This window comes from Orcinus orca, chromosome 15 (assembly GCF_937001465.1).
Source record: "Orcinus orca chromosome 15, mOrcOrc1.1, whole genome shotgun sequence".
Taxonomy (NCBI): domain Eukaryota; kingdom Metazoa; phylum Chordata; class Mammalia; order Artiodactyla; family Delphinidae; genus Orcinus; species Orcinus orca.
Window position 1 is genome coordinate 18,717,880 of NC_064573.1, and position 25,615 is coordinate 18,743,494.

Sequence of the window (25,615 nt, forward strand, 5' to 3'; positions counted from 1 at the left end):
TGGAATGTGTGTAATATCTGATAACATTTGGTGGAGAAGGGGGAGACAAAAGGAGAGAAGGATGAGAGAGAAAGAGACACATCAAAAGCTAATTTTAGAGCGTTCCGACCTCGAAGTACGATTTTCTAGCCTTGAATTATCAGCATCGACGTGGCTGCCTGAACCTCTGAAATTACTAGGTTACTAATTGCTCCTGCCTTTTCCTCACCTTGGCTATTTAGACCAAGCCGTACTCTGAACAGTTCAGTAGCCAAATCTGAATGCTGGGGATGCAAGCATAAACTCTTTATGTGTAACTGATGGTACTTAATTGGGCAATACCAAATCGTGGAGAAGAATTTATTGGTGACCTTGTCTTCTTCAGAACTTTCAGAGTATTCAGAAATGAGCCTAATATTCAGATTTGGGGAATCCTTAAAGCTTGGCTTGACAGGATTAAATTCATACTTTATATTGTGTGTGTTTTTTTTTCTCATTGCAGAGTTTCCCTTTCCCTTATTTATTGATGGTCTCGCAAATGTTATTTGGAAACTGAGATGCAGTGAGCATAAATATTTTCAATATCTTGGCAGACCGCTTAAGCAGCTGTGGGCAACCTCTGTCAGGCATCCTAGTAACTAGTTAGGGGCAAAACTGGCCTATGAAATAATAGTTTGCTGCATAATCTTTTGGTCATCTCCCACTTTTCCTTTACCCTTGGTTTCCTTATTTCTTTTACTGACCTAACTCATGGAGATGTGGTCTCGGTGGCGGGGGGGAAGAACTCTCTGAAATGTTTTGTTACCTCAGAGATAAAACGGTTCAAAATATATACACTTTTTGTGATTGCATTTTCCATTCATTGCAAAGTCCTGTATACAGCTTGAACACCAAATTGAAAATAAAACCATAGAAAGCAGGCCTGCTCAGAGTCTTTTAAAGGCTTTTTAATAGTTAATGAGATTTTGCCCCATACCCTCATGAGTTTCATTTAGTTTTGAAATAAAAATTTATGGCTATTCTCTCAGCTGAGCTGATACTAGTCTTAGGGTGGAATTGAGTTCACACCTGCTCTAGCATAAAAAGAAGCCTCTCTGTGACTCCTGGAAAATGTTTGCAGAGTAGAATGAGAGAACTCACTATCCCTACAGTCCTAACCACAGAGTGATGCTCTTTGCAAACACTAAGGAAGCTGCTTCGTAAATGGGCTCTAATTTGCTAAGATCGTCCATTTCCAGCCCTCTCTCAGTTACCCACGTTCCTCAAGGTGGGGTATGGTTGCGGAAACGCAGTTGGTTTGCATAGGCAGTGGATCTGCATGAACACTGTAAAGTGTACATATGGGGAAATCTTTGCATTTGCTAGGCCATTGAGCTGTCCAAGACATGGTCCGTTAGTCCGGCAAAGTACAATGGCTTTTCTGAGTACTCTAGTTAAGGGGCAGGATGTGTAAAGCAGTGTACACTTAGGCGGATAATTAATAATTAGTGTAAGCTTGTAAGGCTGTAATATAATATATAAATTGAAGCACCTGTTAAAGTTTTATCAGAGCAGATCACCTTGCCTTTTACTACGAGCGAGTATCCCTCCCTAGAGACAAAGAAAGTGCTCCCACTGCAGGCAAAAATCTTAATGACCAAGGGAGGGCTGGTTTTTATATCAAGGCGGTTTTCCAAGGTCACTGTGATTAGGCAACGTGTTTCAGTGGTCACGTTTAAATAGCGTTCCTATACAATACTATTTTGTATGCGTTTGACAGCAGATGACAAAACGCGGTTTAGAAAAAATGTTTGGGCGCGTTCTGATATTTGGAGAGCCCGAGAACCTCCCCCCTCCCACCTCCACATCATCCCCCCTGTCAGACAATGAGGATCGTTCCTTTTATAACTTCATAGCAATATTCAGAAGGAGAGCCTTTTCTAGAGGCTAAGTTGGACGAAGTAGAAAAGATAAAATGTAGATCTCATGTGCTGTTTTTTTTTTTTTTTTTTTCTTGCGGTACGTGGGCCTCTCACTGTTGTGGCCTCTCCTGTTGCGGAGCACAGGCTCCGGACGCGCAGGCTCAGTGGCCGTGGCTCACGGGCCCGGCCGCTCCGCGGCATGTGGGATCCTCCCGGACCGGGGCACGAACCCGCGTCCCCTGCATCGGCAGGCGGACTCTCAACCACTGCACTACCAGGGAAGCCTCATGTGCTGTTTTTGGCTTGGTTGTATCGCGAGTGGTTTTGACACCTCATATCCTAGCTCTCTTGATTTTCAGACAGAGAGCAAGTACTCCCTTATGGCAGGGAGGGAAATGGCAAATCACATATTTGTGAAAGCAAAACAGAATATCTTACTGCTTTACAAGTTTGATTGGCTTCTTGATAAATAAAATGAACGTGTCATCAGCATGTCTGCCATCATATGGTCCTCAGTATATGTATTTTTTTAACCATCCATATAAATTTTAGTTGTCCTAGAAGCCAACCAAACTTCAGCACTCAAATTAGTCTTTGGTTCATTCATTCATTCATCCAGAAAGTACTTGTGGAAAATCTGTGCCATGCAGGCCCCTGTTAGGTACCAGAGAGTGACATGCCACTCTTCTTGCTTTCAGCGTGGCCCACAGTCTATGGAAGGAGTCAGATGGGTAACAAATAATTTTAAGTCAGGACATTAGGGAACTGATCAATGTGTGCACAGGGTGCTGTTGGATCACATGTCTAGGATACCAACCATCAGTTTCCTTGTAGTAATGGCTGAGATGTTTTGGTGCTCATGGTATACCAGGCATCCACTAATACTTTACACTTACAACCTGGTTTCTTTCTTGGGCATTGTCATTGCCGTTTTACAGGGGCAGGTACCGTTGAGGATCAGAGAGATTAGGTTACCTGCCTGGTGTTGTGCAGTGAGAAGGGGCAGAGCCCAGATCCCAAGCTTTATCTGCTGGACTCCAAAGCCCTTGTTCTCAACCACCCTGCACTGCCTCACTTGTAGAGAGCGTGGCAAGAATTCCCTGAGGTGCAATCGCAGTTAAGTGTGTGTTCAGCTGCAACTAATGGAATACCTGATCAGAGTAACATCATCATCAAACAAACATGGCTTTTTCCATCACTTAAGGGGATGTCTGCAGGTGGGAGTTGCCTGTGTGGCTTCAGCAAATTAGTGTTGCCATCTTTGCTTTCCTGCCCTCCTCAGCATGCCGATTTTAATTCTTCATCTTTTTCTCTCATCTTGCATTTCTTGCAAGACGGCTGCTGAACCCCAGACACCATGTCAGAGTTCAGGATAGGAAGTTGGAGAGGCAGAGGTTAGAGTAGCATCCATACCCACTTGTATCTCATTCCATCAGCGGGGAAACTAGCATCCCCAGAAACCCGTGGCCTTGAGCAGGATTTTGTTAACATCTTATTGGTCAGATCTCTAAGAGATATTTACCCATAGCTGCAAGGGAAGCGGGGAGAGTGAACTTTTACAGTGTTAGTTGGCACTAGGACTCAAGAGGCAGGCAAGAGAGAAGGGCATTGGAGATGGTTATTGGATGAATCAGTATGCATTTTGTTCTATTAGAAGTGATACTGCATGAGTGGATGGTGCCATTACTGGATGAGTTGCAACTATCCAAGTAAAAAGAAAATTGTCAGTTGAGAGAAAGGCAGAGAGGTGTAGGAGCTAGAGGATGTCACAGGAAGCCCAGAACTGAAGAGGTTCTGTAAGACTGAGACATAGTTCCACAGGGTCCGCAGAGGAAGCGGTGACACGGAAGCTGGGTTAGAATCCTCACCTCAAAAAAATGAAGGGGCTTTCTTGAATGGTAGGGGGAGGAAGTTGGATTTTCACTGAAGCATGTAGTGAAAATCCAACTTAAAATCTACTTAAGGGTTGATTTTAAATAGTGGGATAACATGATAGATTTATGGTTTGGGATAGTCACTAGCGACAGTGTGAATAGGAGGCAACACGACAGGCAGGGAGATTACTCAGGAGGTGATTAAAGCAATTCCAAGAGGAAAAGATGAGAGATTGGACCAAATCAGGAACAATGGGGGTGAAGAGGAGGATATGAATTTGAGTGATATTAAATGGAAGGAAATGGTTGGACTCAGTAACTGATGGATAAAGGAAGAGTCGTCCTTGGCTTCTTGATGTCTGGCTTGGGCCAGAAGATGGATGGTGGTGTCATTCACTGAGATGTGGAATACAGGAGGAAAAGCAGGTTATGGGGGATTAAGATGGTAAGTTCAGTTTGGGACACGCTGAATATTTGAGATGTCTGTGAGTGACTTGATTTGTGGTTCTGTCCGGGGATTGCAGATTTGGCATACAGTATTCCGTATTTGCTAGTTGAAGTCATGGGAATGGACAAGTTACCAGAGAGAGAAAAGGGAACCTATTTTCTGATTAATCATTTTGCTTTCTAAAGATCTTAAATTGAAGGGGAAAAAGCCTCCATCTCATCTTTTTCTTCCCCAAAACGTTAGTATCTTTAAGAAAACTGGATAATTCTTGATTCGATCACGTAATCGTTTCAGTGGTATATTTAATCACCCATCTCTAACACATTATTTATAAATTCTTTCTTCCTTTCTTCCTCCCTTCCTTTCCTCCTTCCCTTCCTTCCTTCCCTCCCTCCCTTCCCCCTCCTTTTTCCCTTCCGTTCCTCCACTAAGGTAGATTGGAATGAAACTCTTGTCTCAGAACATTAATTTATCCACTATTTGGGAAGACATCATAGATTCTTAAAAGCGAACTAGAACTTAGAGCTCTCTTTGTGTTCTTTCTCTTTTACATCAGCTTCCCTCCCAATATGGGAATCCTTCTAGATGACGCCCTAGCAAAGTTGTTGGCACACATGACACTCTGACTAATGCGTAAGTGAATGGACCCCAGCAGGCATTCCTTCCTCTGCCTGCGCACTCACTGCATTGGGGAAGCCACTCCTGACAAGGCAGTTTGTTGCATTGTGACAGCTCTGACTTTCAGAATGTTCTCAATGCTGCAGCTGTCAGCTCGGGACACTAAGTTTCTCCTCCAGAGCTACCTGGGATTGTGTCTTTTCTCTCTGCACGTGTTTCCCAGGATGATAATTCTTGCTTCCTTCCAAAGTGTTGTTGGAAAACATGTAACATCTCACAGAGCATGGTTTAACCATGCCTTGTATTCCTGAGCACTTGTCCTCTGCGTGTGTTCTAGTTGGTCTCTTTCCCTCTCCCAACTGGTGAATCCAGGACTTAGCTCAGTATTCCTGGTCTGGGTTAATCAGTAGTGAGTCTGCTTTCATTTTTAGTATTAATGCAGTCTAAGGTTTCACTTACCCGTGCTTTGGCATTGACTGAAAATTGAGCTCCCAGTCCACTGAAATTATTGTTTTTAATATCCACTGCTTTCTAATCAGGTCTTCCACTTCCTTATGTAAAATGGGACTTTGTATTAATCCTTACTTATTAGATTTCTTCTTGTTGGTTTTGGTCTGCAAATGTGCCCTCTGTCCGTCCTTTGTTGATCCAAGAAGCTGTATTGTGTGATACTTAAGCAGTGTGCACTCTTGGGCTTAATCCTGACTCTACCCTTCCCACAAAGTTTCCTCACTTCTATGTTGAGGATGATTAATGGAGCCATTTCTGTAATTGTGGGTCCTTGTCTTTACGGTCAGTACTCTGCCCTCTGGAGAGGAAGCTTAAAACAAATAGCTCTTCTGTGACCAGTGGAAGAAGCAAATGCGGTTCTTTAGTTGTGTGATCAACCAGATTTACCAGGTGATAAATAGGATGTAAAGTAGCAACTAACTGATAATTATTAACTGGCTACTTTGTTGGACCTTATGAGCAAAGAACTCAAACAAGCAACGACAAAAATCTTAAGATTACCTGGACAAAAGTCCTAGGTGTCTCTTCACCTACCTCTAGTATTAAGACAGAAAATTACAAGATGATCCAAATGCTGATTATAGGAGCTGAAGGTTAAATGAATATTTGGGTTAATTCTGAAGGTATTGAGAGGTAATCATTTCCTTTATGGGGAGTTTTCCAGAGGATGCCTTTAAGACTATGAAAATTAGACTCATGACCACTTTTCAGGAACACAGTTCTTGTGACAAACAAGATTCCTGGAGAGCCATGTGTGAGCTCCCAGGGAGTTTAAGAACAGGGTCCTAACTGCAGGGTAATAACCTGATGGCTTGGCATACGCAGAGAGAGGGAACAGATTAGCAGCCGTCAACTTGTTTTGTAAACGAGCAGTGGTACCTCATACAAGGACTAGATTGACCTGAACCAAAGTTAGGTCAGCCTGACTTGATTTCATAATAAATGTCATAATGGTGACAAGTCTTCAGGGACATTAGTACACTGTTTGCAATTGTGGACGTTTTTGTGGACGAACCATCCTTTGACTTCCTCCGATCATGTCCGTGAGAAGTACCAATGCTTCATTAACAAAAGCCAACCCATCTGGGCTCACCACACCAGTGTGTAGGACTTCTGCCCTACAGCTTCAAGCCCCCGAAGTCCTTCCATGTACCTGGCTTCTGTTCTGGTCACTTCCTTGTGTGTGGATTTTGATCTGCTGCCATTGGAAGCCCGCCATTTCGAGAGTGAAACTTTGAGATTTTATTGTGTCTGATTACTTGTAAGACCGGAGAGCTTCTTTCATTAGCAAGGAAACATTCAGATTTTCTCTGAAGCTGTCAAAGCCACCATGACCTCCTATCCTACGTGGTGTTTTTGCTTTAGCAGCCATTGCCGATGCTGTGTCTCAAAAGAGGCGAGACTTGGGGCTGTGGATTCTCAGAAGCTGTTGGGGCTCTAGAACTTATTCAGCTACTACCCTTTTCTAAACCAAAGTAAGGTTATATTTTTCACTTTCATAGACAGACAAATTAAGGTCTTTAAAATAATACCTACTTCCCCTTTCCTTTCTTCTTCAGATAATCCGCAGCAAAATCTTATTAGTTTCCTGTACAACTGCCTTGTTTTAAAAATCAAATTGAAGACCAACTTGATTCTGCCTGCAGAGCAAAGCTATCTGCCTTTTTAGGAAATCTGGATGGTTAAATTGGAAGCATGTTCTGCACATGGTTTAGCAGTTAGTAGCCTGGAAAATGACCCAATAGCCAAGATACAGGTTTTTGTTTTTTTTTAAATTTTCATTGTAAGTGTTTGTTTAAAGTTTAAGCCTGTAATTGACTAGTTTGCTCATTGTCCATTCTTTTCAGGCTATTATAGTTTTTGTAAATACATTGCCTGCTAAGTTGTGTCAGTGGAGGAACATTAGTGCTATAAGAAAATCCAGTTAAATGTGGTGCTTAAAAGCATTACCAATTAGACTGGATTGGCATGATTTCTTAGTGATCCTAGGAAAGTCCCTTTCTATTTGTGCAAATTTCTACTTATTTAAAATGGGTATGACTATATATATATATTTTAACTAAAGAGCAGCACATAAGTTCAGACTGTGTTGTGGCCTGCTGAAGAGTTTCTACTGATGGTGGCTACATTACTCAGTATTGTTATTTGGCTCCCTTAATATGTTCCACGTTGGAGGGGCAGAATCCTATTTTGCAGTTTTATCATATTTATCAGCTGGTATCTATCAGGTAGCTCAGGCTGTTTTACTTCGTAAAGTTTATATTTCAGAAATGCTTTTTAATGCCTATATCACATGCGGTTTACGCCATTTAGATGGGTATGCTAAGCAAAGCAAGGGACTTCCTGGTAGTCATTCTTTCATTTTTTAGTTCAGAAGAAATGAACATCACTTGAAATTACAGGTACAAGCTAATACTGGCTGATAATTAAAGGTTATACAAATTGCAATGGAAAAGGAGTTAAATTGTGCCTGTCAGGTGGTGAGGACCACTAGAATATGGACATGATGGAAAATAATGAGGAGATAAATGTGATTTATCTGTGTATACTATAGAAAGAAAAATTATGGCGGGGAATGTACTGAATGTAGCTTAAGCTACATAAATTATCATTATGTACAAGTGGAAACTTACATGAAACTCCTCTTGATTAAGTTTTATGCGAAACAAAGGGTGTGATTGGAAGTATAGAATTGGAGAGTATTTTCAGAATATGATGATAATCCAGCTAGAGGCTTCAGCAAGTCTGGTCAAACTAGAGAAGGGAAAGAAGCAGCAGGGAAGCTTGATTTGGTGTTATGCAAATTTATGACACATGTAGGAGTTTGGACCTAATGGATTGTTGCACTAGATTTGGTCATCAAATGATGCTTTTCATAGCAAATATTATCTGAGCCATTGATTTAAACTCTGAAAAATGCAGGAGATGTGTAGGCAGAACTGCAACCTTTCTGTCTCTTGAAACAAAATTTAACAGTCAGCCTTGAACTTTAGACGCTATAAAGCAGAATGAGAAGAAGGAGGGGGTAAGTAGTGAAAGAATAAAAGTGGGAAAAGGCATGCGTATTCAGAGATATAATTCAGCAAGTAGATGCCCCAAAGTTAATGCTGCTTATAAACACGCTACAAGAATATTCCAGTTATCAGGCTAACAGGATTAGAAACTAAAGAGCACAAAGCAATTATTTATTAAGAAAGAGGCACAGTTGGCATCGAGTGTTATAGAGGAGGAGACTGGTGTGATTACAGGAAGATGTTAAGAATATAAAAAAATATCTCCAAATTAAGAGTGAAAAAAAGGAAGAGAGATTACCTATGAGATGATGATAAATAATAATGAGTTATTTCTGAGAGCACCTACAGAACAGGAGATCTGAAAAGTGGTTTGTCAAGCCTCAAAGAGATAAAAAAGGTAATTTATTGACAGGCAGTGGAGACACTGCTAAAAAATAAATGAATTTTTCACCTCAGTGTTCACAAAGGAGGATGGAGGACAGATGCCAGAAACAGACATAAATTTCCCAGGGGAGAAAGAAGAAATACAAAAGAAAGCAGAATCATGCCAGAACAGGTGATCAAGGGGTGAGAAGAAAAACTAATAAAACCCCAAAAGCTTAGCAGTAGTCACCCGAAAATCTAGAAAAAGTTGATGGAGAAGAAGCTGGGGAGGAGAGAAAAGACAATTAACTGCGTTTCTTAGAATGGTTGAAGATAATTTTGTGGATTTGTTTTATGTAGTTAATACATTAGACTAGCCTTTTTGAAATTTACCCTTCAAGGAAATAAGCTAGTTGACTTTAAAATTTTTAAGTGGTCTGTGAATAACCAAGACATCATTTTTGTCCCTTTAAGTCCTCAGTTTTTTTTAAGAGTTACCCCGGTATGCCCAGTTGTTTAATGTTTAAGTATTTGTTAAGTGTTTATTGAATTTTATTATTGCTTCCAGGGTATTCAGTGAGCCATTGATTTGGCCAGTGTTTGTTGGATATTCCTTAGTGCCAGGCAGTATGCTAGATCCTGGAACACAGCACCGAAAAAGACAGACATGCTCTTAGGATCTTTGAAGTTACTGCATCCTCACTTCTATAAGCCACCCTACCTCATGCCAGGTAAAGAAAGGTCATTGCTTTCACTCTTCTATCACTCCCCATCTTTCTTTTGACTGGCTTCTTGGTGGAGAGTGTCTGGAGAAGAGTAGCCTCTATTTGTGCTGGTCTGTTTACTGTGCTGGGCTGTTCCCAGTGTGGGTTTTCGCTTCCTTTTCTAGATCTTAGCTGTGGAACTTTTCCCAAGCTCACTCATCTCCCCAGTGCTCCAAACCGGACTCCTTGCTTTGGCTTCCTGCTGGCTGCCCATGTATGAATGACCTCCTCTGCTGTTTGGGGCTTCACAGAGTACTTGCCTTGGGCAGGTGAAAGGGTGTGCTTTTTCCCTTTCTCCGTTTTTCCCCTGCTCCTGCATTTCAACCCTACGGTATACACGCTTCCCATCCCAGGCTGACGGTCTTCCCTTTGGACTACCTCTTTCCCTGCTCTTTGCCTCCATAAGCTAAGACCTTCCCATTTTCCTTCCCAGAATTCATCTTTCTTTGCTTTGTGTTCAGATCACTTGAAGACACTCATTAATGCAAATACTGTTGTGAGGAGGGCTTCACTGTGGTCATTTCTTCCCACCTTTTGATACATTGCTTTAGCGGCTACCTAAGAATGGGACTTCAGTGGCTACCTAAGAATGGGATAGGAGAGATGTTTCAGGGACATTATTTCTGAGCATGTGGGAGAGGGACAAAGAAACTTTTTCATCTACTGCACAGTTTTGTCCTACAGGACCTTGTTCCCATGGCCAAACTTCTTCTAAAAGTAATCTCCAGGGCTTCCCTGGTGGCGCACTGGTTGAGAGTCTGCCTGCTGATGCGGGGGACACGGGTTCGTGCCCCGGTCCGGGAAGATCCCACACGCCGCAGAGCGGCTGGGCCCGTGAGCCATGGCCGCTGAGCCTGCGCGTCCGGAGCCTGTGCGCTGCAATGGGAGAGGCCACAGCAGTGAGAGGCCCGCGTACCGCCAAAAAAAAAAAAAAAAAAAAAAAAAAAGTAATCTCCAGTGCCACCTTTACGATCAGAACTGTAGGTGGTGGTCTTTGGTTGCAACAGCGCCTCTATGAGTTCTTGATTCTCATGTGTAATTTAGGTGTCTCTAAAAGCTGGTATATTTGAGTTCATCCCTAGATGGATCCACTTAGCTACATCACTGTTTCTTTTGTTGTATTTTCCTCTTTTATGTAGAGCCAGTTCAGGTTAATTGGTTATTTCCCCGGGATTAGCTCATTTGTTGGGGATGTTAGCATCGGGTGAGTCTGCTGTCTTATTGCGGGGGAGACTGATATGCATGAGACAACTGTGTATATAGCAATGCCAACCCCCCCCCGCCCCCCCGCAAGTACTGTGTTACTAATGAGAGAGTAGAGGCAAGAGCTGGGCAGAGAATGCCAGAAATGAGCTTTGGCACCTCTTGCTCTATATTTACTTTGAATGTTATTTTATCCCACTATTTCTTAATGTCCTTATATATCGGATACAAAAGAATATCTGATGAATGGCTGACGCCCATGGCCTCTGAACTCCATAAGGAAATAGGACCACATCTTGTAGATCTTCACCCTTGCTATACATCTGAGCTACCTCTGGGCCAGTCACATAATACAGATGCCTGGGCTGCTTCTACAGACATTCTATATTTGGAGGTCTGGGCTGGGATCCAAGCATCTAACTTAAACGTGCATTTGATCACTCTGATGTCCTGCCAGGTTGAGGAATCTCTGACCTACACATCTCTTCAAAGAACTGTCATTTTCGTTTCCAAAACTGTTCATTTTCCTTGAGCTGAGTACTTATTTTTAAATCCTTCTATTTCTTTTTCACTCCGTAAAAGTGAGTCATCACCTACTTAGCACCTAACTGTTTACCATCAAGATATTTTTATGCCCTAAATTAATAACTTTTTTAGGTCAAAGAAGATGGTTACTTTTTGATGTGTTAAAATTGTGCGTACTTCCGAAAGGGCTGAAATGATCTCTATTTTTTATTTGTCCATCAAATCGATAGGCTGACTTTGAGGGCCCTAAAGGTTTGCCTCTGTAATAATGATGTAAATGGCAGACATTCATTTTGTAGCTTCACAATTAAACATTCTGTATATGCAGTGGCAATGATTTTCCTTGCAGGAAAAATGTTAACAGATTTTTACTAATTTAGAGGAAAGACAAGCCAAATTAGAAGAAAGTCGGCACTATAAATATTTCAAAAAGAATATCCATTTTTTATTTTTTATAAGATACAGCTAAGACTAAGTGACACTGAAGAAGGAAGCTTTGCCTTATGCAGAACAATTAGGGAAATAGCTAAGAATGTGGTGAAATTAGCCTCAAAATTGGAGTATGTTCTTCTCAAGTACTTGGGTGATTTTGTTATATGTTGTAATATTATCTCTGCCATCTTGTATGACTTATCATACACAATATTTTTTTAAGGCTACCTGTTCAGTAAAAGAAATAAGCCCATGTTGCTGTAGTTTGATTTTATGAGTTACTGTTACTGTTTTTTTTTTTCCCCCCAGAATCTGTGAAATGGTGCAGTGGATAACTAGGATATTTTGTTATCTGTTCTATCCATTCTGGAATGATACAGCTGTTTTTGTCTGATTTGAGTTTTTCTTTTTTTAAGTATTTATTTGTTTTTGGCTGTGTTGGGTCTTAGTTGTGGCACGCAGGATCTTTCTTTGTTGCAGCACACGGGCTTCTCTCTAGTTGTGGCGCACGGGCTCAGTAGTTGTGGCGCATGGGCTCAGTAATTGTGGCGCACGGGCTTAGTTGCCCCACGACGTGTGGGATCTTAGTACCCTGATGGGATTGAACCCACGTCCCCTGCATTGGCAGGCATATTCTTAACCACTGGACCACCAGGGAAGTCCCCTGATTTGGGTTTTTCTTAACACGTATAATGCCTTGATCACATTATGGAAGACCTGACCCCTGGCTGCTCAGAGCCATAGACTCGTAGCCTGTCCTATGAGGCTCTCCCAGCTAACCTGTTGGCCCACTGTCGTAGACAGACTTTTGTGCTTCTGTTGAATTCTGTGTATTTCACTTAATAAAATTAAAATGCAGGGAGAAAACCAGTTAAAGACGTCTATGTTTTGTAATATGTGGCTTAAAGAAAATGTATGGAATTTAGGTATTTGTTTTTGCATGTATCATAGTATATATTCCCTTTTACCATCAGAATGATTAATACCTATTTTATTTAGAATTTTTGGCAAGTTGAAAATATAACCTTTAGAGAGAATTCAAGTTCTTATATTTGAATGAATAAAGTAGTTAAGTCATTAATCATGTGAAATTATTTCTCAGGGTATTAATAATCATCACTTTACCTGTGAACTTCTTTTCTAATCATAGAATTTTGATTGGTGAAGTTTTATTTGGAGGTATATCCCACTGTTAACAGGCCCAAAATACCTATGGAAAGAGTCAACAAATGTATTGATTGATTGGATTTTAAATTACATTGTTTGTAAGTTTATTTGACTTGTATCATATGTACTGATTTGTATATAACAGTTGCTCTGGATAGAGATGTGCTTCTACGGGTCTTTCATATTATTAGTGTTCAGTCTTTAATTCATTCATTAATTCATTCATCGCATATTTATCGAGCATGAGCTTTGTGCCAAATACTTGGTGTGTGTTGGGGCTGGAGATATACCCTTGAATACCGCATACTTGGAGTTACTTTCTGTCTAGTGGGAAAGGAAACACAGGAGATAAACAGGCCAAGAGATATACAGGGTCCTATGGGAGTTCCTAAAAGGGAGGGACAGACCCCAGAGGAAGCAGACGTCTAAGTTCACCTATGAAGGTCAGGAGGAGACATTAGGGCAAACGGAACTGGTGTGGGAACAAGATGAGGCTTGTTGGAGGCCTAGGGAGTGACACCTGCAGAAGGTTAGAAGGGAGAGGTTGGGCATCTCTTTTCCAAGCACTGAAGAGGGAGGGTGTGAGGAAAAGGTTCTCTATGTTCAGCTTCTGAAGGAACCTTACAAGCTGTGTTCAGCATGTGTCATTCATTCAGCAAATATGTGCCAGGCACTTGCGATACATCTGGAAACAAAGGAGAAAACTACCCCCTGCCCTCGTGGAGTTTTTATTCAAGTGAAGAGGGACAAAGGCTAGATGCATAGCTAGTGGTTTTGAAAATGGACCAGAAGCCGGTGCGGCCCAAATGGTCACAGTCTCAGCATTTGCCAGTGTCATCGAGCCAAATCAAAGGCTATTTGATAACAGTAACCTTGCAGTCATTTCCAGCTGTGGCCTGGTGACTGCAGATAGATGTACTGTTAACTCAGTATACTTACAGGGAAAGTTGGAAGTTACCTGTAGTTTATATTTATGATCACTCACCTCTTGCCAGGTATTGGGCTAAGGAAAGAGCATACCACGCTTGAGGGCAAGTCCTGAAGTTCACTGCAGTTGGTATTTCTAGTTGATCAGATAGATATTCCTGAAGAGTACAGGGCTTTTCTGTAATGTCAGAAGAGGGTATTTGAGGGGTGATCAGAACACATTACCAGAACCAGGATTCTTCCTTGGAGCATATGATAATATCGCTACATAGAAAAATTGATTTTTTTTTCTTACTCTGAAAACAAACAAAAATTCTACATAGTGATTGAAACTGGACATTTGCTAATCACTCAAAGTTAATTATTAAAAATAAGTAAGTTTCAGGGACTTCCCTGGTGGTGCAGTGGTTAAGAATCCGCCTGCCAACACAGGGTGCACGGGTTCGATCCCTGGTCCGGGAAGATCCCACATGCCACGGAGCAACTAAGCCCGTGCGCCACAACTACTGAGCATGTGCTCTAGAGCCCACGAGCCACAACTACTGAGCATGTGCTCTAGAGCCTGTGTGCCACAACTACTGAAGCCCGGGCGCCTAGAGCCCGCACTCCGCAACAAGAGAAGCCACCGCAGTAAGAAGCCCGTGCACCGCAACGAAGAGTAGCCCCCGCTCGCTGCAACCAGAGAATGCCCGTGCACAGCAACGAAGACCCATGCAGCCAAAAAAAATATTAAATAAGTAACTAAATTTATTTAAAAAAAATAATAATCCCTTAAAAAAAATAAGTAAGTTTTATTACGATTAACACTCTTTTGGTGAAATTAACAAAGAGCCGAGAGGATATCGGAAGTCAGTGTGTAGAAGGAGAAATACAGTTAAGCAGAGTGAATGAAGAAAGATGTGTTTGAATTTGCTGTACAGTTGCGAGCACATTGAATGAAACCATTTGATGCATGAGAGGTATTTGAAAGAAATTAGTGTGGTCTGGCAATCCGAGCCTGTTTTGTTTTATTTCCTTTAGAATAAAGGTTGTAAGTGGGTAGGAATTATGCCTTTAAATGTTAGCCTATAAAGGACTGGAAAACTACTCAAGGGTAACAGCTGAAGAGGAAATGGCTCTGTCAGCGTCATGCACATGGGTGATTGGGCACATAAGGGACACAAGCAGAGCGAAAGGTGCAGAGGGAAGAGGTCATGAAACGAGGAGGCTTGTTTGGAACTAAAATATAATAGCAAAAGCAAAAAAAAGCCTTGGGAACCACCGAGGTGATATATTTTTCTTCTTAACATAACACAGATACGTGCAGTTGAAAATGTGTGGTGCTTCTTGTATAGATGTTGCTGTCATCAGCAGCACACACAGTTGGATATATTTGGAGAAACATTTAATCTCATGGTTCTCCGGTCTTTGTCCGTGCCACCAAAGGCATTCAAAACAGTCCAGATTTAGGTCCAGTCTTTGTATCTGTTGTACAAATATACAGCTTCCTTGACACATAAGAGCAAATTAAATCCATGCTCCATCAGCACTAAATTCTAAATAATGACCGTGACCTTTGTCCAACAATGTCCATAATGCTTATTTGCTAATGTCCATAAACGTTCATCAATATCCTAATGTGGTAACAATAGCCACTCGATATTTTGCTCTTACTGTGTCAAACACTGTGCTGTTGTTTGCAGATTTTATCTTACAGCGTCCCTTTGTGAACAGTATGTATTGTCAGTTTACAAATGAGGAAAGTGAAGGACAGTGAGGTTAAAATCCCCCAGATGGAGGGCACACTCCTAGTTGGTTAGTGGTATGATTGTGATTTGCACGTGGTCCTGCCAGGCTCTGAAGCATGTATTCTAACCAGCAGACCCAACTGCTTCCCTGGACAGTGCAGGTAGATGTGACAGGTCAAAAGTATTCCAAGTAAATGTAAGATACAGAAAACCAGGGTTTAAGGACCACACTAATGACTGCTGTACCTTTTTTTTCTTTTTTTAACATTTTAGCACAATGTTAAACCATAATGATAAAGAAAAGAACCTTACAAGAAGAATGATCCAGGGTTGCAAAAGTCAAGGGAAAATGTCACCATCATTATTTTTTAATAAGGGACGAGTGAAGCTGATGGGCGCAGGACCTGTTGCTTTATGAATAGGAATGCCTGCCTCTGGTAAGGACCTGCATTTGCCAAGTGCACGGCTGGCCTGGAATTAGACTCCCCTGTGGCATTCAGGTCAGCTTTTACACCCAAGTAGTTTACGATCTGTGACAATTTTCAGCAAAATAGTATGCAAGCACTTAGGAACAATTTAGAGAACCAGAATCCAAGCAGAATCCGAGTAACGAATGTTCTCAGTGGGGAGGCATCTCACATAGTTGTAGAGTCCTAGAATTTTTGGAGAGCTATCAGACTTAGAAATGAGTTGTTTGATCTGAGGTAGTTGATCTTAGAATATCTGCTGCTCATCTTTAACTGGCTGCTGCTTCTCCTCCCGTCTTAGGAGAAAACGTGACCCTTCTTCATTCTCTTGATAACCCTCGGCATTTGCATCTTTCAGCTTATTTAAACGTGCTAGTCCTGGAATCTTTTTCCGGAAATCTTTCCTGTTCCATCTTCTTTCATCTTCTCTTCCCTTCCTGACGACTCTTCCTTCTGCGGATAAAAGTGCAAATGGATCTTTTCGTTCTCTGGCAGCGGTTGTCAGAGTGTGGTTCATAGACCACACATGCCAAGTCTCTTGGGGTCAAGTTCACACTGGGACACACTTCAGGTCTACGAATCAGCACCTCAGTCGGGTGTAGTTGAAGAGCTTTCCTGAAACTATCTAGGTAGTTAGTTTGACATCGAAGGTAGCACAGCCCCAAATGCCTTGTTTTTTCCCTAGCCTATTCTTTCTGCCTTTTGAAACCCACCTCCTTCAACGTGCACAATGTCAAAATCTGTGAACTCTGTCTCTGCTTTTCTCAGTGATTTTTTCCTTTGTGAGCTGTTTTCCTCTTTTATCTTTATAGATATAGGCATGGGAAGAGCTTAGAATTTGGGGTTAGAGTGGGCTTTGCTTTCCAGCTTCATGGCTTAGTGCCTGTGTGATACAGGACCACTCATTTCTCTCTGGAAGGATGTCTGTCTTGGAGGTTGGCATGGCTAGCAAGTGGCATTTTTGATTTGGAAGCCCAAAAGTAGTTGTTTTTGCTCTGAGTCTGCCTCTCCCAGTGCCCTGGTGGAGGATTTGGGAATTACACCCTTTGCCGGGTTTATGGCTGCTGGGTGAGAGAGCCACTAGATGAACTGCCTGCCCCACACACCCACGGTCCTTTCCTGCAACAAATCATGGGCGGTTTGGCATGGCAAGTCCTGGAAGAGAGAAATCCCCTCTAGTGAGCCAGAAAATGCAACAGGATCTGTCTGAGATGGCTAGAGATAGGTGTGTGATCCACTTTACCCCCTGCCAGAAAAAGATTCTTTCCTTGACAGCTGGAGAGATCAAAGGTCTAAAACCATGGATACAGGGAGATGAATGGCATAATATTAATATTATGTGAATTATGTAGCTTGTAACATTTAAGGTCAACATGTCTAATTTCCTCTGTCTGGGAACCCCCAGCCAGCCATGCGTAGAGAGGAATTCCAATCACAGGAGTCTTCAACTCCAAGGAGACAGGTAGCCATTACCTGCCTGTGAGCAGCTGTGCCATCCAGGCTTTAATAGTCTGTGATAGGTCATGTCAACAAACAGGGGAATCTGCAGGCTTGGGGAGTGGGGGACTAAATCCCTGGACTGAGGAAGACTTACTGATGAGCCAGTCTGGTAAATGGGTTTTTCAAGAATCATCCTGGAAGAGATGGACCACACCTCTTGAGTGAGAGCAATATGAGGGTCTAGTATGTCACCTGTTACTAAGAAAGGGTCCATGTTTTGTCCTAAGCCAGGGTATGAAGTATAGTCATTCATGTTGTGCAGAAATGTCACAGGACTTGCAGCTTTGGGACTTTCAAAGGAAGGGATGGGACGATTCCATGAGATGTGTGGTGCTGGTGTGGTGTGTGGTCCAGGGCTTGGGTCAGAGAGCTTCAGCCCCCATGGGAGGTTGTTTCGTTTGGGACAACCCTGCCAAGGATTCATTTCATTATATGCTTTCTGTGGGCCTTTCATGGTTCTTGTTTTCTTATTTTGACCGTGAATACATTTACTGATTTTTAAAATCTCCACCACTGTAGCTTTTCATTGATAAAATGTTTACTATCCTTATTTTTCATTTTTCTTATTTTTTATTTTTTTGCGGTACGCGAGCCTCTCACTGTTGTGGCCTCTCCCGTTGTGGAGCACAGGCTCTGGACGCGCAGGCTCAGCGGCCATGGCTCACGGGCCCAGCTGCTCCGCGGCGTGTGGGGTCTTCCCAGACCGGGGCACGAACCCGTGTCCCGTGCATCGGCAGGCGGACTCTCAACCACTGCGCCACCAGAGAAGCCCTATCCTTATGTTTTACAGTTCTTTTTAAAATTAGCTTTTAACTTTTTTCCATGACTGTTTCTTTTCTATATGTTTTCTACTTTTATATTGTCTGTTTTTATCTGATTAAGGTGTTGTTCTATACTTTCCCTTCTTCCCCTGGGTAGACTTCTCATTGATTTACCAAAATAGCTCTCCACTATGAAGCAGAAGGCTCACAGGGTATAATCTTCTAGGTTATAAGGCTCAAACTAAGAGAACAAGTTTGTTTCTTGACACCAAACATTATTCATCCTCTTAATTTTGAGCCTTATAGCTTGAAATCCATGGTCTGTGATGAAATGGAAGCAATTTCTCTGAGCCTTACTACTCTATCTTAAAAATGAAGATGATGAGATCTACCTCAGAGCCTTGTAATGAAGATTAAATGAGATATATACATCTAGCACAGGAGCTAGAAATACGAGATGCTTAATAAATGTAATTTCATTTCTTTTTCAATTTCTATAAAACTCCAGGGAACATTAGTAAATGTCTAGGTATAAAAAGAAGATGATGATGAGTTTGGTGTTAAGTTTGAGGTACTTTTAAGCCATTCAAGTGAAGATATCAAGTAGGCAGTTGGAGTTATGGGTATAAAGCTCAGAAAAGTCTGAGCAAAAGGTCTTCAGCTGAAGGGGTCTTCAACATATAGAGGCAAGTTGAAGATAGAAGGTTGTGTATGGAGTCTCAAGTGACAAGGAAACCTAGGGCCTCACAATTGAAGTCAACACTTAAAGTCTTTTGGGTGAGAATAAAATAGAACCCCCAGGAGTAGGAGAAAAGGGAAATGTGTTGTCGTGGAAGCCGTGTCATGCGTGTTTTTTTAAATTAATTAATTTATTTATTTTTGGCTGTGTTGGATCTTCGTTGCTGCGTGCGGGCTTTCTCTAGTTGTGGCGAGCGGGGGCTACTCTTCCTTGCAGTGCGCGGGCTTCTCATTGCTGTTGTTTCTCCTGTTGTGGAGCACGGGTTCTAGGCGTGTGGGCTTCAGTAGTTGTGGCACGCAGGCTTCCGTAGTGGTGGCTCATAGGCTCTGGAGCACAGGTTTAGTAGTTGTGGCACATGGGCTTAGGTGCTCCGTGCCATGTGGGATCTTCCCAGACCAGGGCTTGAACCCGTGTCCCCTGTATTGGCAGGGGCATTCTCAACCACTGTGCCACCAGGGAAGTCCCCGCATGTTTTTAAGGAGGGGATAAGAGTGTCTTTCTGACCACCAAGGAAGATGAGAACTGAACATTGTCTATTGGCTTTAACTTCTTAGTGGTCATGGTTGACAGTTCCCAAGGGTTTTCTTGGACGAATCATGGGGTCGGAAGACTCCACTCCCTACTCCCACAGAACTGAGATATCTTTCCTCTGACCTGGCCAAATATTCAACTTTTATACTTCTAATGTGATTTTTTCTTTATGGTTTGTAATGATAGTTGTTTGTACTTAGCCTCGTTTCCATAATAAATTATCAGTTTCCTGAAAGCAGAGGTCATGCAAAGTACCATATAAATCACACCTAGTAAGTATTTAACAGTTCAGCTTCAGAATCGTGGGTTCTCCCAGAACAAGGCATGTTTCTTTGTTCATCCGTCCATCCATCCATCCGTTCACTGAAGAGTGCTTTATTTACCAACTCCATACCACGTGCCAGGCACTATTTTAGGCTATGTGAATATAGTGGGGAACAAAAGATATTCCTTTTATGCATGAAACTTACATTGTGGTGGAGACATGATAAAGAATAAATACATATTCCGAGTGCCTTTAATGTCTTGTTTCTCACAACAACCACATGGCATAGATATTATACTCGTCCTTTTTTTTTTTGATGAGAAAATGGAGGCACAGAAATATTCAGTAACTTGCCAGGGTCATCAGTTCATTAGAGGTGGATCTGGGATTCAAACTCAGGCATTTTGACTCCCAAATCCAGGCTGTTAATCACCCCACTGCACTGCAAAATGTTTGGCATAGAGTAAACTATTATTATTGTTATTAATACTAATGTTATTAATAGCAATTATTCCTCAGCATAGGGATCTTTTATCCCAATTCAGATAAGGAAACAGATCCCACCAAATTATTGGCAAAACTGAATTCAGAAGCCACATTTCCATGTTCCCAATCCAATGTTTTTCCCTCATACAGTACCTCTCCTTTAAGGGAGGGAGTCTGGAGGGGTGAAGAGGTAGAAGAAGGGTGGAAGGATGAAGGAATGGGCAAAGAGAAAGAAGGATGTGTGGAAGAGATGTAGGAAGGAATTAAACCTGTTTGATTTGGGATTTTTGACGCTAACAAACTATGTCTACTTTTTCAGGTTTTTTCCCTATATTCTCAAGAGGGAATATCCTTAAAATAAGAATATTTCCATGTGAAGTAATCATATTCCATTTCATAGACTAGCAAAAGATTTCAGGAGCTAGGAGACCCTAGCTAGTTAAAAGTAAAAGACTATATTTTGGAAAGGACATCATTACTGGCATTTATATTGTGAAGGCATTGGTTGGAAGATACAGTAGAAGTTTTGTTTACCAACAGCCAAGTCTTTGAGGAGTGTATGTACGTGTGTGTGTGTGTGTGTGTGTGTGCACACATGTGCACAATGTATATAGGAGTACGTACTTATTTTATAAAATCCTGGTAATGTTGAGTTTACTTTGTGTATATGTTTTGGGGGAGAGGATGCTGAAACATTTCTCGGGGATGGGAAAGTTTTTGTACTTATATGCATGGCCGCTCTAATATCAGGCACCATATTTAAGCATCACAAATATACACTAAGCAAGGGACAGATGCACAAGGAATTTAAGCAGAGTTTTTCTAAATGGCAAATAATTAGAGGGGAACAGATGCCTATGGGCAGCAAAGGATGAAATGAGGTACCAGGAATTTTAAAAGGGAGATGGAGATACATATGTAGAATGTAGTTGCTCTCAAGGATGTTTAAGCCTAGAGGCTGTTCTTTCCCAAAGTTCTCTGTTTTTTGTGGGTTTTGACATTAAATTTTGTTCTCTCTTTACCTATATTCCCCAAAGAAATAGATCATGCTAATCATTCCAAAGTGGAACAGATTTTCTTTCGAACCTCAGTTTTGGGTGACTTTGTGGGTTGCATCTCTTTCTTCTCTCTCCCCAGGGCCGTGTCTTTTCACAGGACTGCCAGGATATGACATTTCTCACAGTGTCACTCCTCATTATTTATTATTTATTCCCCATCTACTTCCAGAAGGGTTTTTAGCTAGCCTACCAATGAAAGACGCCTACAAGTGTGATTTTTTTCCCTTGATGTGCCTTTTAGGATGGACACACCCTCCTTTGGAACAGTCCTGCTGTCCAGTGGGTTGTGTCCATCTGAGAACTCTTCTGCATAGTCCTGAGGTCGAAAAGGAAACAGATCTCCAAGAATAAAGTAGAGAAGAGCATGAGGCATTTCCCGTCTTCCTGTAGAGTGGTAGTTTAAACAGCAGGACCACGGAGCAGAGCGATTCAGCAACCCAGCAAAGCCGAACGGTAGCACCTCATCATTATCCTTCAGTTTGAAATTTACCTGTTGTGCTCATTGTAAAAAAAGAAATGAAATCTCTGTAATTATATTGGAAGGGGGAGATCATGTTTTAGTTCCTTTGATCTTGAGCTAGAATAGGCTCTGCTTTTGGAAATTTAATTTGAAAGAATCCAACGTACACATCTGCTTTTTGTACTGCAAGTTCTATTGAGCTTGGAAATAGAAATTTATTAATGCAAATGTGTAGAGACTGTTCCTTGAGGGAAAAAAAATGCATTCAAAACACAAGGTGATCCTTTCTACATAGCTATGGAAGATTTTAATAAATACGTTCTCCATGTTTCTTCTAGAGTTCAGGGATGAGGTTCCTTGTTAACAAGGACTAAGCTTTGAAATTACAGGACGCTTTGGGGAACAGAAAGATTCATGATTACTTCAATATTTAAAAGTTTCCGAAGGACAAATTAGGTGGATAAGAGATGAGAAGCAGACTGAATCCTCAAAAGAAAGAAAGAAAAAAAAAAAACCAAAAACAAGTGCGTCATCAAACCATTTTGAGAACATGTTTGAATTGATGGTAGGGTCTATGCTAAGAGACAAAGCTTTCATTTCAACGAATCCAGTCTGCCTAGTGTTCTGGAAAATTGCCTTTGCCTGTAAATGGAATGGCATGCAGAATTTAGGTAGGACACTTTCTCACCCAACTTAGCCTGCACTCTTTATTTTCGTACCATTACATGAAACTGCACATAAATGACACGTGACTTAATCCTTAGAGTGGCCGAATTGCATGGTCTATTTTGATTAACTTTTTCTTGTTCTCAGTGTAAAATTTCCAGTAAAGCCTAAAATGTCGTGAGCATTTTGGGACATAAATCCCTTAAGCTATTTTGTAGTCATATAGTTGTCCTTTGTAGGGTTTGAGTGCTTTCCTAAACTCCTTCTCATCTCCAAATGGGCAAAATAAATTATAAATTGCTGAGAGCATTCAGTCACTGGATGAGCAGTCGTCTCCTAAAGCTGGGGAAAGTGTCCTTTTGCAGTTCTTTGAGTAAATGGAGGTGATTCCTTCTCATATTTGTGCTCTATAACAGATCTCAAAAACTTGGTTATAAATTACCCAGGCTTAAGAAGGAGTTCATGATGAAAGACTATATTGAATTAATAAAACCAGTCTTTCTTTTTCTGGTGTGATGTAAAGAGATTTTTTTCCCCAAAGGTGGTAGGTAGGTGGGCTTCAGTGCATTCTGTTGGTTACTTGTTACTTTCTTCCCCACTGAGTTTTTTGTTTGTGTGTGTGTGTGTGTGCTTCTTTTAAGGAACAGAAAGGTGAAAACCTGCAAAGAGTTAGGCTGGGAATTAGGAATTCTGAGTTTAAAACAGGGAGCTATCCTAACGTGTTGTGTCGGAGTTGGTGTTTCAGTTGTACTGCCGGGATAGCCCGTGACCCTTGCAAGTGTACAATTTCATTTGGGTTCAGTGATTCCTGGATGAGTCTGTGACACAGGACGCCAAAGGCCACAGGGGTTATTTAATACACAAAACGTTAGGACAGAGTTGGCTCCCCCAGAGTCTTCTGAGTAACAAGGATTTCATCTGAACCCCTTTTGGGGGGGACCACGGAAAGTACTGCTCTGCACTTCCAGTGAATCAGTTTCTAACCTTTACATCAAAGGGTGACTTTGTCCAGCTCCCCACATCTCCCTTCCTCAGAGGCGGGAGACCCCCAAACAGAATTTCTATGTCTAACGGCAGACAGTTGGGGTGCTGTAACCAAGCAGTCACCCTTAAAAATTAATGAGCTTAATGATGGTTCGGAGAAGCGATCGCGCTGGTGGTCGGGGAGGGAGGGGCCGTGGGGATGGCAGAAGGAAGAAGGCTGGACTCCTCGTAAGTGACAATGATGGGAGCCCCTGTCCTTATCTCCCCTCCCCAGTCTCCCTTCCCACTCCCTCCCCCCAGTCGCCAGCCCTTCCATCCTCCTCTCTTCACAGGAGCCACAGCAGATAGAAAGACAGGGCGATTATGAAGATGTCAGTTGGAGCGTAGGCAGGCGAGAGGGGAGCAGCGCTCCAGATGAGGTCCGGGGGGGGCCGAGGAGGGTCACTCATGGACGACCGTGTGTGTGTGTCTGACAGACTGTGAAATGGTGCGTTGTTGCACGGCTGCGCTGCACCTGGGCCCTTCATCTGTGATTGATTGGTTTGGTCATGTGTAATGGTCCCATCTGCTCTGTGTTGTTTTTCTTTTTTTACTTATAAACACCGTTCCCAGCGGCTGAGAGAGGATGAGCTATGTTTTGTCATCTTCACTTACACTTTAGCTCAAAAAAATGGTCAAGTAGGTAAGCTCTAAAGTGTATCCAAGTAATGTAGCAGCAAAGTCTGGGTTTCCCCCTTTGCTTGGGGGTTTGTGTGTGTGTGTGTGTGTGTGTGTGTGGTGTGTGCGCACGCATGTGTGTGCGCCCTCCTGCGCACGCGTGTGTGCCTGGAGTTTTCATGCTGCCTGTTAATATCCGAATAGTTCATGAACCACAGAAGACCAAAAAATTGCAGAAATGATTTGCACAAATCTGTGACTCTTACTGCAGCGGGGAGTTGTTTTTTTTTTTTTTTTGTAACGGAGCCAATACTTAATTAAAACCGCTGACATCATGGTGTTATAATTAAGCGTGGCATTAATTAAGCTGGAATAACGATTTTTTTTTATTAAGAGCTGCTTCTATTGTATAAGACCGTTATCGGCTAAAACCAAAATAATTTTAAAGCAAAAATGAATTCCCTCTAAACAAGCCCTTTTCAACTTCCCCAAAGTCCGGCCTCAGGACTGTCGTCATCAGGGCTGTGTGTGTGTGTGTGTGTGTGTGTGTGTGTGTGTCTGTGTGTCTGTGTGTGTCTGTGTGTTGGGTGGTGTTGGGATGGGGGACGAGTACAAGTGAAATTTGTTTTTTTTCACCCAAAAATGCTGATCGGCTCCTGGCATTCTGATGGCTAATTATGCATCGGAGAGCTTCGACAGCTGCATTCATCATCATAAAATGTAATAATTAATGACATTCCAACAAAGAAAAATATGCAAATGAGGACTCATTAGCATTTTCATATTCAGCTTTGATAATGCTTTTGCTGACAAGGTTGTAATTAATGAAAATTCATGTCGCAGTCAGGAGATTGGATCGGTTTCATTCCGCTCACAATTCCCAAATGCTTGCATTATGGAAAATCGGCAGCTCTGCCAACTTTTCAGGGAAGAAAAAAACACACACACACACTAAAAGCACCAGATGCAAATTAATGGTAGGGAGTCTTTAACTCTTTAAACCACCCCCCTAAATTTCCATCATAGGAAACATGTGATGAGTTTTAGCCTAAGAACTAGATTCTTTTTTTTTTTTTTTTTTAATAACAGCCCTGAAAGTACTTTTATTTGTGACCCAAGTATGAGAATTTCTGGCAAACTTTTTTTTGTAATATTAAGGAAAAAACCCTCTACTTTTCCCCCTCTTTTCTTTTCCCTTTCAAGACTATTTAAATTTACGTAGTAAAACATGTTAGGACAGCCAAGCCCCAGCGTGTTGTGTTCTGTCCTCTAGCTGGCAAATTTACGGCACGACAGTTTATTCATCCTCATGCTTTTTGGAGACACCTCATCACGTATTTGTGCTTCGATCTTCCGGTGCCTCCCTCCGTGTGCTACCCATAAGGTCGAAAGAAAAGCAAGTATTCTGTTTGTCTATTCAGGGTGAGTTTTTTTTTTTCTTTTTTGGACGATTTTTTTTTTCTGTGCTTTTTCTTTTTAATATATTCCCTTTGTGGTTTAATGTAAGAGTTTGGGAATGTGCCCATAATTCTCTCACTCAACACTTCAGGTTTAGTGTTGGGCTTCAAACGTAATTTTAAGAGACCCTG

General features: G+C 41.8%; 1 protein-coding gene across 27 annotated transcripts in view; it reads left to right on the plus strand.

The window, feature by feature from the left end:
- TCF4 (transcription factor 4) overlaps positions 1–25,615 on the plus strand; it is a 361,473-nt gene that overhangs the window by 137,051 nt on the left and 198,807 nt on the right. Inside the window, exon 1 of one of the 27 annotated variants that reach the window (XM_033421483.2) lies at positions 25,329–25,448. The exons of 25 other annotated variants lie outside the window; for them this stretch is intronic. The gene's annotated coding sequence lies outside the window, so the exon portion shown is untranslated. Of the gene's footprint in view, positions 1–25,328; positions 25,449–25,615 lie in introns of those variants that run through there. One more of the 27 variants, XM_033421484.2, reaches the window with a different exon arrangement.